The 16143-nt window shown below is 42.9% G+C and overlaps 1 protein-coding gene across 4 annotated transcripts in view; it reads right to left on the bottom strand.

The window, feature by feature from the left end:
- Positions 1-16143, bottom strand: part of KIAA0319L (KIAA0319 like) — a 117685-nt gene that overhangs the window by 63870 nt on the left and 37672 nt on the right. The gene's annotated exons all lie outside the window — the stretch shown is intronic.

Consider the following 16143-nt stretch of genomic DNA (forward strand, 5'->3'; position numbering starts at 1 on the left):
AACTGAATGAAACTGTAAACACAAATACCAAAATCTGTAGGATGTGGCTAAAACTGTACTTAGATGGAAATTTGTAGCACGAAAATGCCCATATTAAAAAGAAGCAAAAACCAAACGAAACGAAGTTGTTCAGTTGTGTCCGACTCTTTGCCGTAGCCCATCAGACTCCTCCACCCGTGGAATTTTTTAGGCAAGAGTACTGGAGTGGGTTGCCATTTCCTTCTCCAGGGGATCTTCCCGACCCGGGGATTGAACCTGGGTCTCCTGCATTGCAGGCAGACGCTTTACTATCTGAGCCACCAGGGAAGCCCTATTAAAAAGAGTGAGTGAGTGAAGTCACTCAGTCGTGTCCGACTCTTTGTAACCCCATGGACGGTAGCCTACCAGGCTCCTCTGTCCATAGGATTTTCCAGGCAAGAGTACTGGAGTGGGTTGCCATTTCCTTCTCCAGGAGATCTTCACAACCCAGGGATCGAACCCAGGTCTCCCACATTGTAGGCAGACGCTTTACCATCTGAGCCACCAGGGAAGAGCCCTATTAAAAAGAAGCAAGTCTCAACTTCAGATTATACCTTAAAAAACTAGAAAAAAAGAGTAAATGAAATCCAAATTAAACAGCCATGAAATAGTAAAAAATTAGAACAAAATGAAATGAAATAATAAAAATTAGAACCAAAGGCAATGAGAGACAAGAGAAAGCAATAGAGAAAAAGAAATGAAACCAAGGATTGTCTTCAAGAAAATCTAGCCAGACTGATCAAAAGGAGGGAAGGAAACCATTTCCTATCCTTTTCCAGCCCTAAATTTAAAATCTAAAACTATAAAACTTTTGAAAGAAAACTTAGGAGAAACCTCTCTTAGATAGAAGATCAAATGCATGATCCATTGAAAAAATCACTAGGCTCTTCAGTTCATGGATATTTCAATTTAAAAATTTTTTTAAAAACACTGCTTACAGAATGAAAAGAGAGACAGAGACTGAGAAAATATTTGTAGAACACATATCTGATAAATTACTTATATGCAAAATATATATGTGTGTATATATATACATATACATATGAAAACAATCCAATTTTTTAAACGGGGGAAAACATGAACACTTTACCAAAAACATATGGATAGCAAATAAGAAAAGATGAACATGAAAAGATGTTCAACACCATTAGTAATTAGGGAAATGCAAACAAAACCATAATGAGATACTATTACATATCTATTAAATGGCAACCCACTCCAGTATTCTCGCCTGGAAAATCCCAAGGATGGAGGAGACTGGTAGGCTACAGTCCATGGGGTCGCAAAGAGTCGGACACAACTGAGCGACTTCACTTTCTTTCACCATATCTAAAATGAAAAAGACTTATTCCAAGTGATGGTGAGAATGCAGAGGAATGAGAACTTTCATACATTACTAATAGGAATGTAAAATGGTACAACTATTTGGGAAATAATTTGGTAATTTTCTTAAAATATTAAATACAGAACCGATGATATGACCCAGCTATTCCACTCCCTGGTATTTACCCAAGAAAAATTTAAATGTATGTTCATACAGAGACCACACAACTGTTCCTAGCAGCTTTATCTATAGCCAAAATCTGGGAAAACCCAAATGTGCATCAACAAGTGGATAAACAAATTATGACATGTCCACACAGTGGGACACTATACAGTAACAGAAAGAATCCAACTACTGACACAAACAACAAGGATGGACATTGCGCCAAGGGAGACAGTGAGACGCGAAGGACCACATGTTGCCTGGCCCCGTTCACATGGAAGCCCAGAAAAGGCAAAGTTACACAAACCGTGGGCAGCCAGGGCTGGGAGAGGGAGGAGGGACACACAAGGGAGTGTGGCTCGTTTCGGGCAAAGGAGCACCAGGGCAGTTTTGGGGCCATGGAAATGTTAACTGGCTGTGGTGATCATGCACAACTCTATGTTGTTGCGGTTTAGTTGTTAAGTTATGTCCGACTCTTTGGGACCTCATGACTGTAGTCTCCAGGTTCTTCTGTCCGTGGGATTTCCCAGACAAGAATACTGGACTGAGTTGCCATCTCCTTCTCCGGGCAATCTTTCCAACCCAGGAATCGAAACTGTGTCTCTTGCATTAGCAGGCAGAATCCTTACCGCTGAGCCACTGAGCCACAGAGGGAGCTATATAACTCTCTACATTTACTAAAACCACTGAACTGTACACCTAAAAGGAATGAGCTGCTGCTGCTGCTGCTAAGTCGCTTCAGTCGTGTCCGACTCTGCGCGATCCCATAGACGGCAGCCCACCAGGCTCCTCTGTCCCTGGGATTTTCCAGGCAAGAATACCAGAGTGGGTTGCCATTTCCTTCTCCAAGGAATGAGCTTTGCGGTATGTAAATTATATCTCAATAAAATTGTAAATTACACCTCAATAAAAGAAGAGAATATAATGTATGATTCTATTTAAAAACTCTAGAAAATCTATAACAACCTAAAGCAGATCAGTGGCTGCCTAGAATAAGGGAGGGAATGGAAAAGAAAGACAGGAGTAAACTCTGGGGTAATAGATATATTCATGACCTATTTTTATAATGATGATTTTATGGGTATATATATATATGTTAAAAATGATCAAATCACACAGTCTAACATGCACAGTTTAGGGAATTCCCTGGTGGTCCAGTGGTTATGACTCCATGTTTCCACTGCAGAGGGGCATAGGTTCAAACCCTGGTCAGGGAACTAAGACCCCACAAGTTGTGCAGCACAGCCAATAAATAAATAAACAAACCATTAAAAGAATGTACAGTTTATCACGTGTCAATTATATGACAATAAAGCTGTTTTTTTAAAAAGTATGGTGTCGTGCTCGCTGCAGTAGCATGGTGTCCACAGAAGAGCAAAGACTCTATTCAGTGTGGCTGGAGTGGAAAATAGAAGGCAGTACCAGAAGTGTCATTCATCCGGCCAAACATGTATTACTATTGGATGCACATCCCTTTCCCCTCATAAGACTGCTTCCACTTTTTATTAAATAAATACTATCTCACCGTTGAGTATAAAGCTCTTTCTTTATCTAGGAATTACTGCTTTAGAATGGATTCCCAGAAGTAGAAGCATAGAAGTATTTCTCAGTAAAGCAGGCAGATTTTCATTTTTAAAGAAGCAGTTTATTATCATTATTATTATTATTTATTTTTAAAGAAAAAGAAAAAGGAGATAGGGAACAAATCATTTTACTTCAGAAACTATGAAGTAATGCCAAAAGATTTTTAGGGATGATACAGGGTCAGGGAGACTGGGGCCGTTTCCTTGGGGCAGTTTTTTCTGGTACTCGACAGAAATCATAGAAACTAACCCAACTGCATAAATCACGGCCCTGATGTCAACAGCTGTTTCTTCATGGAAGCTTTATTCAGAATGATGAAAGGTTTCTATTCATACTCTTCTTCTCCATCCCTTCATTTCTCTCCCCCTTCTCCCTCTTCCTTCTCCCCCACCTCTACTCTGGGCCAACCTTCTACACACAGGGCAAGCCAGACCCACTGATTAATATCATAATTCAAAATGACAAAACTATCCTCCATCATAAGCTGAGCAGAATTGTTCTGAGCAGGAGCCTGCAGGGTATACACAGCATGTTGATACTTATCCAGGTAGTATCACCACAGTCCAGGGAGGAGCTCTCCTTCATAAGACACATGCTACACTGATGTCTACTAAATAGTAGAGAGTGATTCACAAAAATTCAGCCCGCAACACATTTTTAGTTGAGACACAACTATATTAAAACAAAAACTACCACTGTCACTAACAAAAATCCTACCAGAGGAAAGATATCTCTCAGTAGCAAAGCCAGGGGGGCTGAATGACACACCCCAACCCAATTCTCAGCAAAAGCTGAGATTAGAACATGGCAGGGCTTATCTTTTTAATAGTCAGTTACAAAGTTATATCTCTCAAAATCTCCTTGAGAAACTAAGACCATCCATGAAAGGAGAAATGGGGAGGGATGATAGGAGTGTTAACTAAGATATGGCTGGGTTTTTTTTTTACTTTATTTTACTTTACAATACTGTATTGGTTTTGCCATACATTGACATGAATCCACCATGCGTGTATACAAGCTCCCAATCCTGAATCCCCATCCCATCTCCCACCCCATATCATCTCTCAACATGGCTGGTTTTGAGACTGTTTTCCCCATGGCTCAAGTTCTGCCAATCAGCAAAAGGCTGATAATGGAGCCACAACAAAACTCTCTTTACTTCTTGCTTCATAAGTTAACTTACAAAGTAGTCAACAAACACATTTTCAAATTTATTTCACAGAGTAAAAAGCAGATAATCACATCAACCAAAGACAAAAACCACAGGATCATCTCAATAGATGCAGAAAAAGCATTTGATAGAACTCAACATCCATTCATGATAAAAGAAACTATTACCAAAGAGGATATAAAGAAAATATATCTTAACATAATAAAAGCCACTTAGGACAAACCCACAGCCAACCCAATACTTAACAGTGAAAAGCTGAAAGCCTTCCCAATAAATTCTGGTACAAGACAAGAACTTCTAATAGTACTGGAAGTTCTAGCCACAGCAATCAAACAAGAAAAAGAAAGAAAACGTATCCAAATTAGTAGGGAAGAAGTGAAATTATCACTGTATGCCGAGGACATGATACTCTCTCTATATGCTGAGAAAACTATAAAGACTCCACACAAAAAATGTTAGAACTGATGAGTGAATTCAGCAAGGTAGCAGGATATGATATATAGACTATGTAGAAATCTGTTGCATTTCCTTATACTAATAATGAAATGTCAGAAAATATAAAAAATTCCATTTAAAAATCACATCATGTAAGACCGGATACTATAAAACTCTCAAAGGAAAGCATAGGCAGAACACTCTAACATAAATCACAGCAAGATCTTTTGGGATCCACCTCCTAGAGTAAAAAAAAGTACTACTAATTAAACTTATAAGCTTTTGCACAGCAAGGAAACCATAAACAAAATGAAAAGACAACCCACAGAATGGGACAAAATACTTGCAAATGAAGCCACTGACAAGAGATTAATCTCCAAAATACATGAACAGTTTATACAGCTAAATATCAAAAAAAACAAACAACCCAATCAAAAAATGGACAGAAGACCTAAATAGACGTTTTTCTAAAGAAGATAAGAGATGGCCAACAGGCACATGAAAAGATGCTCCACATAGTCAATTGTTAGAGAAATGCAAATCAAAACTACAATAAGGTACCACTTCACAACAGTCAAAATAGACATCATCAAAAAGTCTAAAATAATAAATCCTGGGAGGGTATGGAGAAAAGGAAGCCTTCCAACATTGTTGGTGAGAATGTAAACTGGTGCAGCAACCATGGAAAACAGATTCCTCAAAAAATTAAAAAGAGAATTACCGTAAGATCCAGGATGATATATCTAGAAATATATACATCTATATATATACCATATATCTAGAAAAGACAAAAGCGCTAATTGAAAAGATACACGTACCCCAACTGCTCACAGCAGCACTGTTCACAGCAGCCAAGACATGAAGCAATAGATGAATGGATGAGGATGTGGTGTGTAAATCTGGTAGGCTACAGTCCATGGGGTCGCAAAGAGTAGGACACGACTGAGCGACTTCACTTTCACTTTCACTTTATAGACACGCACACAATGGAATACTGGATGCACACATGTGTGCTCAGTGATGTCCAGCTCTTTGCGATCCCACGGATTGTAGTCCACCAGGCTCCTCTGTCCATGGGATTATCCTGGCAAGAATATTGACACTGACATTGAAGTTACTCAGTCATGTCTGACTGTTTGCAACCCCATGGACTGTAGCCTACCAGGCCTCTCCATCCATAGAATTTTCCAGGCAAGGGTACTGGAGTGGGTTGCCATTTGCTATTTCCTACTCCAGGGGATCTTCCCAACCCAGGGATTGAACCCATGTGTCTCCTGCAGCTCCTGCATTGACAGGCGGATTCTTTACCACTGGGAAAGCAATGAAATATTACTCAGCCATAAAAAAGAATGAAACAATGCCATATGCAGCAACATGGATGAAACCTAGAGATTATTATACTATGTAAAGTAAGTCAGACACAGAAAAACAAATATTATATCATTCACATGTGGAATCAAAAAAAAAAGTAAAAATGAACTTATTTACAAAATAGAAACAGACTCACAGACATAGAAAACAAATTTATGGTTACCAAAGAGGAAAGTGGCAAGGGGGTGGGGAAGGATAAATCGGAGTATGGGATTAACAGAAGCACACTCAGTCCAGTTCAGTTCAGTTCAGTCGCTCAGTCGTGTCCAACTCTTTGCGACCCCATGAATCGCAGCACGCCAGGCCTCCCTGTCCATGACCATCTCCCGAAGTTCACTCAGACTCACGTCCATCGAGTCCATGATGCCATCCAGCCATCTCATCCTCAGTCGTCCCTTTCTCCTCCTGCCCCCAATCCCTCCCAGCATCAGAGTCTTTTCCAATGAGTCAACTCTTCTCATGAGGTGGCCAAAGGACTGGAGCTTCAGCTTCAGCATCATTCCTTCCAAAGAAATCCCAGGGCTGATCTCCTTCAGAATGGACTGGTTAGATCTCCTTGCAGTCCAAGGGACTCTCAAGTGTCTTCTCCAACACCACAGTTCAAAAGCATCAATTCTTCGGCACTCAGCCTTCTTCACAGTCCAACTCTCACATCCATACATGACCAAAGGAAAAACCACAGCCTTGACTAGACGGACCTTAGTCGGCAAAGTAATGTCTCTGCTTTTCAATATATTATCTAGGTTGGTCATAACTTTTCTTCCAAGGAGTAAGCGTCTTTTAATTTCATGGCTGCAGTCACCATCTGCAGTGATTTTGGAGCCCAAAAAATAAAGTCTGACACTGCTTCCACTGTTTCCCCATCTATTTCCCATGAAGTGATGGGACCAGATGCCGTGATCTTCGTTTTCTGAATGTTGATCTTTAAGCCAACTTTTTCGCTCTCCTCTTTCACTTTCATCAAGAGGTTTTTTAGCTCCTCTTCACTTTCTGCCATCAGGGTGGTGTCATCTGCCTATCTGAGGTTATTGATATTTCTCCCGGCAATCTTGATTCCAGCTTGTGTTTCTTCCAGTCCAGTGTTTCTCATGATGTACTCTGCATATAAGTTAAATAAGCAAGGCGACAATTTACAGCCTTGACGTACTCCTTTTCCTATTTGGAACCAGTCTGTTGTTCCATGTCCAGTTCTAACTGTTGCTTCCTGACCTGCATACAGATTTCTCAAGGGGCAGTGTAAAAGAGACAAACAACAAGGATTCACTGTATAACACAGGGAACTATATTCAATATCTTATAATAAACTATAATGGAAAAGAATTCTTTAAAGTATGTATCCATACACATGCATAACCAATTCACTTTGCTGTACACCTGAAGCTAACACAATAAATCAACCATACTTCAATTAAAAACAACAACAGATAATCGGATAAAAGAATCAGAACTTAGATTAGAGGAGAAAGGGTACAGTTATAGCGGAAAAAAGAATAAGGAAAAGGTATTATGGATCAGGCACTAATACCTTTAAAAAGGAAAAATACAGTAACAGGGATTTTTTAAAAATAATGTCACGTATTCATCTTCGGCTGTGTGGGTCTTTGTTGCTTGGGAGCTTTTCTCTGGCTGCAGTGAAGGGGGGCCCCTCCTGTCGCACAGCACAGGCCCTAGGGCGCACAGGCTTCGGCAGCTGCAGCGCGTGGGCTCAGGAGCTGCTGCTCCCGGACTCCAGAGCACAGGTTCAACAGCGGCGGTGTGCGGGCTCAGCTGCTCCTCGCCACGTGGGGTCTCCCTGGACCAGGCACTGAACTGCGTCTCGTGCACTGGCAGGCAGACTCTTTACCGCTGAGCCACCAGGGAGGCCCTGAGAGGACTCTTGGATGCTCACAACAAAGGGACAGGCTGCACAGTTTTTCTCTCAATACAACAAGCCACTCAGGTGAGGTTAAAAAGGTGGAGGGTGGGGGGTGTTAAGGATGTGTTTAGTGAACACATACACACAGACAACACGGGAAGGGCCTAGGTCACTAAGATGTGAGAAACCCACAACCCTGGTCCAGCCCCAGGAAGGGCAGCTGGGGCTAATAAAAATTTTCGTGTCTGCTGCTCAGATAACTGAGAATAAGGAGCTGGAGAAAACTAGATCCTCAGAGATTCCAAATGTGTCAGGAAATAATAACCAGAAGAATGAAAGAACCCTTGGCAAAAATTTCACAAGCCTAAAGGATTAAAGGAAAGATTTAAAAACAAAAACTAAGAGAAAGCAACCAAGTGGAAAACCCTGAGAAACAAACCAAACCAAACCAAAAGTATGGATGAGGGGAAACAAAACTGCTTGGGTTTCTGTCTTTGGTTATGCAAGGCTCTGCTGCTGCTGCTCACACCCCACGCCTCTATCTTCTGGTAAGAGGTAGGTTCCGACTTTCTGTAGAGTCAGCACAAGCTTTCCTCGGTGATAAAAGACAGAAGAGAAGTGTCCAAGGGCTTGGCTCACTTATCCTTCTCAGACATGTGTTCTTCAGAAAGCCACTTGCTTGTAGGGGTTGAAAAGGTGTAATATTGACTACAAACGGGGAGATGGTGCTGGTAGAGAGAAAGGAGCACCTCAGATCTTCTGAAGTCAAAGCTTACATGTGGGGATACCTAATTGGGCCTTTATTTCCAGGGCTCAAAGAGAACACTCTCCTTTCAGAAAGCAGGATTGGCAGCAGTTAATTGCCAATGACTGAACTCCTTGCACTGCAAATGTTCCTGTACCCAGTCAACAAGCTTCCATGCTCCTCCCACCAACAATTCAGAGGTTCATTACATAGAAAGGATAAAGTACTTAAACCAACAGTACCAGCTTCTCCTTCTCTAAGCTGAAAAAGGGGAATAAATTCATGGCATTCCTTTCCACTTCTAGAATTGCTAAAAGTTCACAATACCTACTCTCGGAGGCAATATGTACATATTTTCAAAAGAATAAAAAAATGCTATTGACAACCCCAGGCTTTTGCAATTCTGTACGCATTCAGGCAAAGAGTAATTTACCATACAATTTCTTCCTCCTTTGGACGCAGACTTGCTTGACCTACCCTAGTGAAAACAGTACAAACTAAAACCTAATGCTGCTAGTCAGTCTCCCCTAATTAGAAGATCTGCAGTGCACACATTTCTCTTACTCTCTCTAGTATGCTAAACAGAAGTTTGAATTCCAAGTCCTCTTCTGAAAGAAAGGCCTAGCAGTTAACTATTCTGAATGCACAAGGTGATCAGACCACCCCACCAGCAGTCAATATTACACCAGAGCTATCCAAGGCCTTCGGGATGAGACTGAAACTCCTAAGCATGGTGTAAGGTCAAATCTCATTGTCTGGATCTGAAGACTTCACTTTCCCCATTTTTTCGCAATGCTTTCAGTTCCCAACATGTAATACCAAACTATGTAATGTCTCTGTGTAACACTGCACAAAGCCCACTTCCACTTCCAGGGTTTCAAAGTTCAAGCTCAGTATTCTTCCCTCCAGGTCCACCCACTCTCCACGTTAGACCATAAAGCTTGAGATCCTGTCTGTGCTTGCATGCATGCTAAGTCGCTTCAGCTGTGTCCGACTCTTTGCCACTCTGTAGACCACAGCTCGCCAGGCTCCTCTGACCATGGCATTCTCTGGGCAAGAATACTGGAGTGGGCTGCCGTGCCCTCGTCCAGGGGACCTTCCCGACCCAGGGCCTGAGCCTGCGTCTCTTACGCCTACCTGCACTGACAGGTGGCTAGCAGCAATTTACTGCCACTGTCTATGGTTGGTGAACAGTAAGAAAAAGAGCTCCCCAGCCAACACAGCTTCAGGATCCCCCCCCCACAACATACCTGAACTCTGTCAGGCCTAAGTTTGAGCTTTCACCATCTTCCAGTAGACTGTCAGGCCTGAATCTACCATAAGTCTAATTTTGCTTGTCTGATTTTACGGGTCATAGTTATCCTGTAAGTGTGCTGACTGTTCATCTCTGCCAATGCTGTGTTCAGTGACTTCATGTTCTAGTTTGAAACTGGTCACAGTGGTAGTATTTACACCACATAAATTAGCAAAGTCTACAACTCAGGACTTGACTTTGTTTTATGGGGGAAGAACTAGTTGTTAAGCACTAACCAGACCACGACTGTTACTGCTACAACGATCTACACTTCCTCTCCTTTAGAAACCAACTTCTTTTTCTCTTCAAAAATTCCACTGAATTGTCTGGAATTTCTATTCCACGATCAGAAAGTCACCAGTATGCTCAGTACCTTCATAGTTTGTTCCCTAACCTCTCGCAAGACAGGCTACATTTAAGTTTTCAGGATCTGGTACAAAATGAAAATGTGGCTTACTTGTTCAAAAATTAAGAATCTCACGATAATGAGAGCAGAACACTAAATCAAGAACGAGGCCTCTCTCAGTGCGAGGGCTGCAGAGGCCGCATGCTCAGAAAGTGATCCCTGACCTCCTTTTTTAAATTTTTAGTTTTCTCTAGTTGCAGCGAGTGGGGGTTATTCTTCCTTGCAGGGCCCAGGCTTCGCATTGCAGTGGTTTCTCTTGTTGTGGAGCACTGGCTCAGTAGTTGCGGCACACAGGCTTAGAGACTCCACAGCAAGCGGGATCTTCCCAGACCAGGGATCGAACTGGTGTCCCCTGAATTGCAAGACAGATTTCCTTCCTACCCCCTGGACCACCAGGGAAGCCCCCTCTGACCTATTCTTAAGGGTAAGTCTGCATGCCTCTAAGGATGCAGTTTCCCATGTATCCTCAATGCAATCGCTACCTATTCTCCCATACTTCAAGATTAAAGGTGAGATGCTATTTTATTTGCTCCCCTTCTCAACACCCTTTGCAAATCATTACTCTTTCATCTTCTCTGTAAAAGCCTCTTCCCTCTGCTATCTTGCTGCACTACATTTCAACTCTCATCGCAGCTGTCATCTCTCAACTTACTCATTACTCCTACATTACTGATGGCTTTGACATCTGGCTCTCAAAATTTCTCTTCACTGCAAGTCCTTGCCTCCAGAGTAAGAGTAAAAGGACAGACTCTGGAGAGAATGAGACCGCCTGTGCTCACGTTTTGGTACTACCACAGAGTAGCTATGCTGCCTTGGCCATGTTCCCTAACCTTCTTTTCCCGAGTTTCCTCATTTATAAAATAAAAAACGGTAGCAGCAAGTCATAGGATTTGTTGTACAGATAAAACGGTTAATTCATGTAAAAGGCTCAGAATAGTACCTGACACACAGTAAGTACTCAGTAAACATTAACTGTTGCTGTTATCATCATTCCCATCATCCTTACTAAGGGTCTCAAGGTCTACATGGATAACTCATTCAACATGTTCTTTGAGCTCCTATCACCAATAAATTTTTTCTCTGCTCTATCCCAACAACTCTCTTCCATAGCTTCACCCTAGACCTTGTAATCACCATAACTTCTACACCTCTGAAATCTGAAATTCAAATATCCCCCATTCTCAGGACTACCTCCTGTCCTTCCAGCACATGTACCTGTCCCCCGTATCTGTTTCCCATCCCAAAATCTCTGAATGCCAGACTCCTGTACTGAACTTCTGAATCTCTGTCAACCCCTCCCAACTTTGCCTCTCTTCCTTTCTTCTTGTATCTCTCTTCTATCCACTCTCTTGACAATGACCTCCATTTCCATGCCTCAATTTCCTTCCCTACAAAACTGGCAAAGTTCTAATCTTGGATGAATCAAACCGTCAACCTTTCCTTGACAGGGCTGCTGAGAGGTCCTGAGGAGAATCATACAACTATGACTATAAATGCATGCTCTCCATCTTCCAGGCTACCCAGCCACCTTTCTATTTCCTTACCTTGTTTACCATCTCCTATCCCGATCAATGGTCATTTCAGACCTTCACCACTCTCTCCTGATCTCTCATTCGCCTGCCTACTACCCACCCATCCCCACTCCACTTACCTGATTCTACTTTCAATAAATGATTTATTCCACTTCAGGAAAAAACAAAAATGAGGTTAGAACTACCACAATTTCCTTCTCTCAAACCAAGAGTCCACCTTAGTCACACCTATGCCCACTCACTCCTTCCTCCTATCACAGGGAAGGAGACGTCTCTCCTCCTGTATAAGGCTCATCTGGTCCTCTGTGCTCTGTATTCTAACCCCCTGCCCTATGAGGCTGTGCTGTGCTCAGTCGCTTTAGTCGTGTCCGACTCTTTGTGACCCCACGGACTGCAGCCCACCAGGCTCCTCTGTCCATGGGATTCTCCAGGCAAGAATACTGGAGCGGGTTGCCATGCCCTCCTCCAGGGGATCTTCCTGACCCGGGGATCGAACCCACGTCTCTTAGATCTCCTGCACTGGCAGACGAGTTCTTTACCACTAGTACCACCTGGGAAGCCCTACAAGGCAGTGGTTCTCAAAGTGTGGTTCCCAGACTAGTAGCATTGGCACATGAGGAACTTGTGCTTAGTCACTCAGTGGTGTCCAACTCTTTGCGACCCCACGGGCTGTAGTCCGCCGGACTCCTCTGTCCATGGGATTCTCCAGGCGAGAATACTGGAGTGGGTTGCCATGCCCTCCTCCAGGGGATCTTCCCAACCCAGGGATCGAACCAAGGTCTCCCATAGTGCAGGCGGATTTTTTACTATCTGAGGCACCAGGGAAGCTGTAGAAATGCAAATTCTCAGGCCCGACTTTAAACAAAGTGAATCAGAAGCTTTGGAGCTGGGACCCAGCAATCTGTTTTTAACAGGGCCTCCAAGCGATTCTGTTTTAAGCTTGAGATCCTCAGCCCTGAGGGAGAACTGTCTTTGTCCTCTTTCCCGTATCTTCAACTTCCTTTAGGACAATGGTTCCCTTGCCCAAAGAGCCGCCTTCTTGACTGCTCCATGGACCTTCTTGCACTTCTCCATTCTATTCATCACACAGTAACACATCTGACCATTTCATTCCCTGTTAAGATAAAGACTGATATTTTAAGAAGGCCTGAAGGCTGGCTCTTCCAATCCCAAAGAAGGGCAATGCCAAAGAATGATCAAACTACCATACAACTGCATTCATTTCACACACTAGTAAGGTTATGCTCAAAATCCTTCAAGTGAGACTTCAGCAGTATGTGAACCGAGAACTTCCAGCTGTACTAACTGGATTTAGAAAGGGCAGAGGAACCAGAGTTCAAATTGCCAACGTCCACTGGATCATAGTGAAAGCAAGGAAATTCTGGGAAAACATCACTTCTGCTTCACTGACTACACTAAAGACTTTGACTGTGTGGATCACAACAAACTGTGGAAAATTCTTCAAGAGATGGGAATACCAGACCACCTGACCTGTCTCCTGAGAAATAAGTATGCAGGCCAAGAAGCAACTGTTAGAACTGGACATAGAGCAAAGGACTGGTACAAAGCTGGTAAAGGAGTGCGTCAAGGCTGTGTACTGTCCCCCTGCTTATCTAACTTATGCCCAGGGTACATCATGAGAAACGCCGGGCTGAATCACGAACTAGAATCAAGACTGCTGGGAGAAATACCAACAACCTCAGATACCCAGATGATGCTACGCTAATGGCAGGAAGTGAAGAAGAACTAAAGAGCCTCCTGATGAGGGTGAAAGAGGAGAGTGAAAAAGCTGGCTTAAAACTCAACATTCAAAAAACGAAGATCATGGCATCCAGTCCCATCACTTCATGTCAAACAGAAGGGGAAACAGTGACAGATTTTACTTTCTTGCTTCCCTTGTGGTTCAGTTGGTAAAGAATGAACCAACTGGGTTCAATCTCTGGGTTGGGAAAATCCCCTGGAGAAGGGAAAGGCTACCCACTCCACTATACTGGCCCAGAGAAGTCCATGGACTGTATAGTTCACGGGGTCACAAAGAGTCAGACACAACTGAGCAACTTTCACTTTCACTTTATTTTCTTGGGCTCCAAAAACCACTGCTGACAATGACTGCAGCCATGAAACTGAAAGACGTTTACTCCTTGGAAGGGAAGCTATGACCACCCTAGACAGCATATTAAAAAGCAGAGACATCACTTTGCCAACAAAGCTCCATACACTCAAAGCTATGATTTTCACAGTAGTCATGCACAGATGTGAGAGCTGGACCATAAAGAAGGCTGAGCACCAAAGAATTGATGCTTTTGAATTGTGCTGGTAGAGAAGACTCTTGAGAGTCTCTTGGACAGCAAGGAGATCAAACCAGTCAATCCTAAAAGAAATCAACCCTGAATATTCACTGGAAGGACTGATTATGAAGCTCCAATACTTAGACCACCTGATACAAAGAGCCAACTCATTGAAAAAGCTTTGGTGCTCGGTGACTGAAGGCAGGAGAAGAGGCAGCAGGGGATGAGATGGTTGGATGGCATCACTGACTCAACGGACGTGAATCGGAGCAAACTCTAGGAGACAGTACAGGACAGGGAAGCCTGGTGTGCTGCAGTCCATGGGGTCGCAAGAGCTGGACATGACTTAGCAACTGAACAACAGCAAGGCTCTGAACACCTCTGAAGCCTCTTGTTTCTCTAAAGGTCTCTTGCTCTGCTTGCCAAACAAGACCAGTCTCTTTCAACTTTTTGCCATCTTCTAAGGCATCCAACAAACTTTGAAACTGTTATTCTTTCTGCCTGAATTACTCTGCCTGTTTTTTTTTTTCCCCTAACTCCTACTTCTACTTCAATCTCAGCTTCAACTTCCCTTACTTAGGGTGGCCTAACTTTACCCCTTAATCTTAAATAGGTCCCTGTTAGATGTTCTTACAGTACTCTACTTACCTTTTCATAACGTACATTGAGGTTATAAGTATTTAATACTCATAAATGTCATGCCTATTTTCCTTGCCAGAGTGTAAGCTCTATTAGGGCAGGAATCAGGATCTTATCTGATAGAACACTTGCACTGCCTTGCTTTTAGTACACCACCTTACAGACAGTGAATGTGCGTAAATATGTGCTGACTAAACCTCTGCACACACCGGACCTCTCTCCAGAATTTTTTTTTTTAACCTTTAAACCCCAAGTGAAATTCTACACATCCATTAAGAAATAAGTTAAACACCTCTGTAAACTCCTCCCTGGATATACACATCACTTGCCTGCTCAAGAGGGTCACTTCTTCTTTTGTGTTCCTATTGTGTAGTATTGGGTTAGCCAAAAGTTCATTCAGGTTTTTCCATAAGATGTTATAGAAAAACCCAAACAAACTTTCTGGTCAACCCAACAGATAAATCTACTATGTAATAATTATACACTACTGGGGGACTTCCCGAGTGGTCCAATGGTTAGGAATCCACCAGCCAATGCCAGGGACACAGGTTTGATCCCTGGTCTAGGACGACCCCACCTGCCGCAGGGCAACGAGGCCTGTGGGCCACAGCTACTGAGCCAACGTGCCTTAGAACCCATGCTTCCGCAACAAGAGAAACCACTGCAATGAGAAGCCTGCACACCACAAAAACAGAGTAGCCCCCACTCACTGCAACTAGAGAAAGTCCATGTGCAGCAATGAAGACCCAGCAGTCAAATAAAGGAAAATAATAATAAAATAAAATTTTAAAAGTTGGTTCTTAAAAAAAAAAATTATACACTATTGTAAACACCATCTTCGTGCCTGAGTTACCACTAGACTATAAACTCCTGAGAGCACAGATCATGTCTTGTTTACCTCTAGAGCTTAGCAAAGTGCCTGACACTGATAAGTGAAAGTCGCTCAGTCATGTCCGACTCTCTGTGATCCCATGGACAGTTCGTGGCATTCTCCAGGCCAGAATACTGGAGTAGGTAGCCTTTCCCTTCTCCAGGGGATCTTCCCAACCCAGGGATCAAACCCTGGTCTCCCTCACTGCAGGCAGATTCTTTACCAGCTGAGCCACCAGGGAAGCCCAAGAATACTCGAGAGTATCCCTTCTCCAGAGGATCTTCCAGACCCTGGAATTGAACCAGGGTCTCCTGCACTGCAGGTGGATTCTTTACCAACTGAGCTATGAGGGAAGCCTGACACGATAATAAAATCCATAAATGTTTATGAGCAAATTGAACCTAACACTGTAGCTCTAAAACCACACTGAAAGGCTTTGCTGTTCATT

Source organism: Capra hircus, chromosome 3 (assembly GCF_001704415.2).
Source record: "Capra hircus breed San Clemente chromosome 3, ASM170441v1, whole genome shotgun sequence".
NCBI lineage: Eukaryota > Metazoa > Chordata > Mammalia > Artiodactyla > Bovidae > Capra > Capra hircus.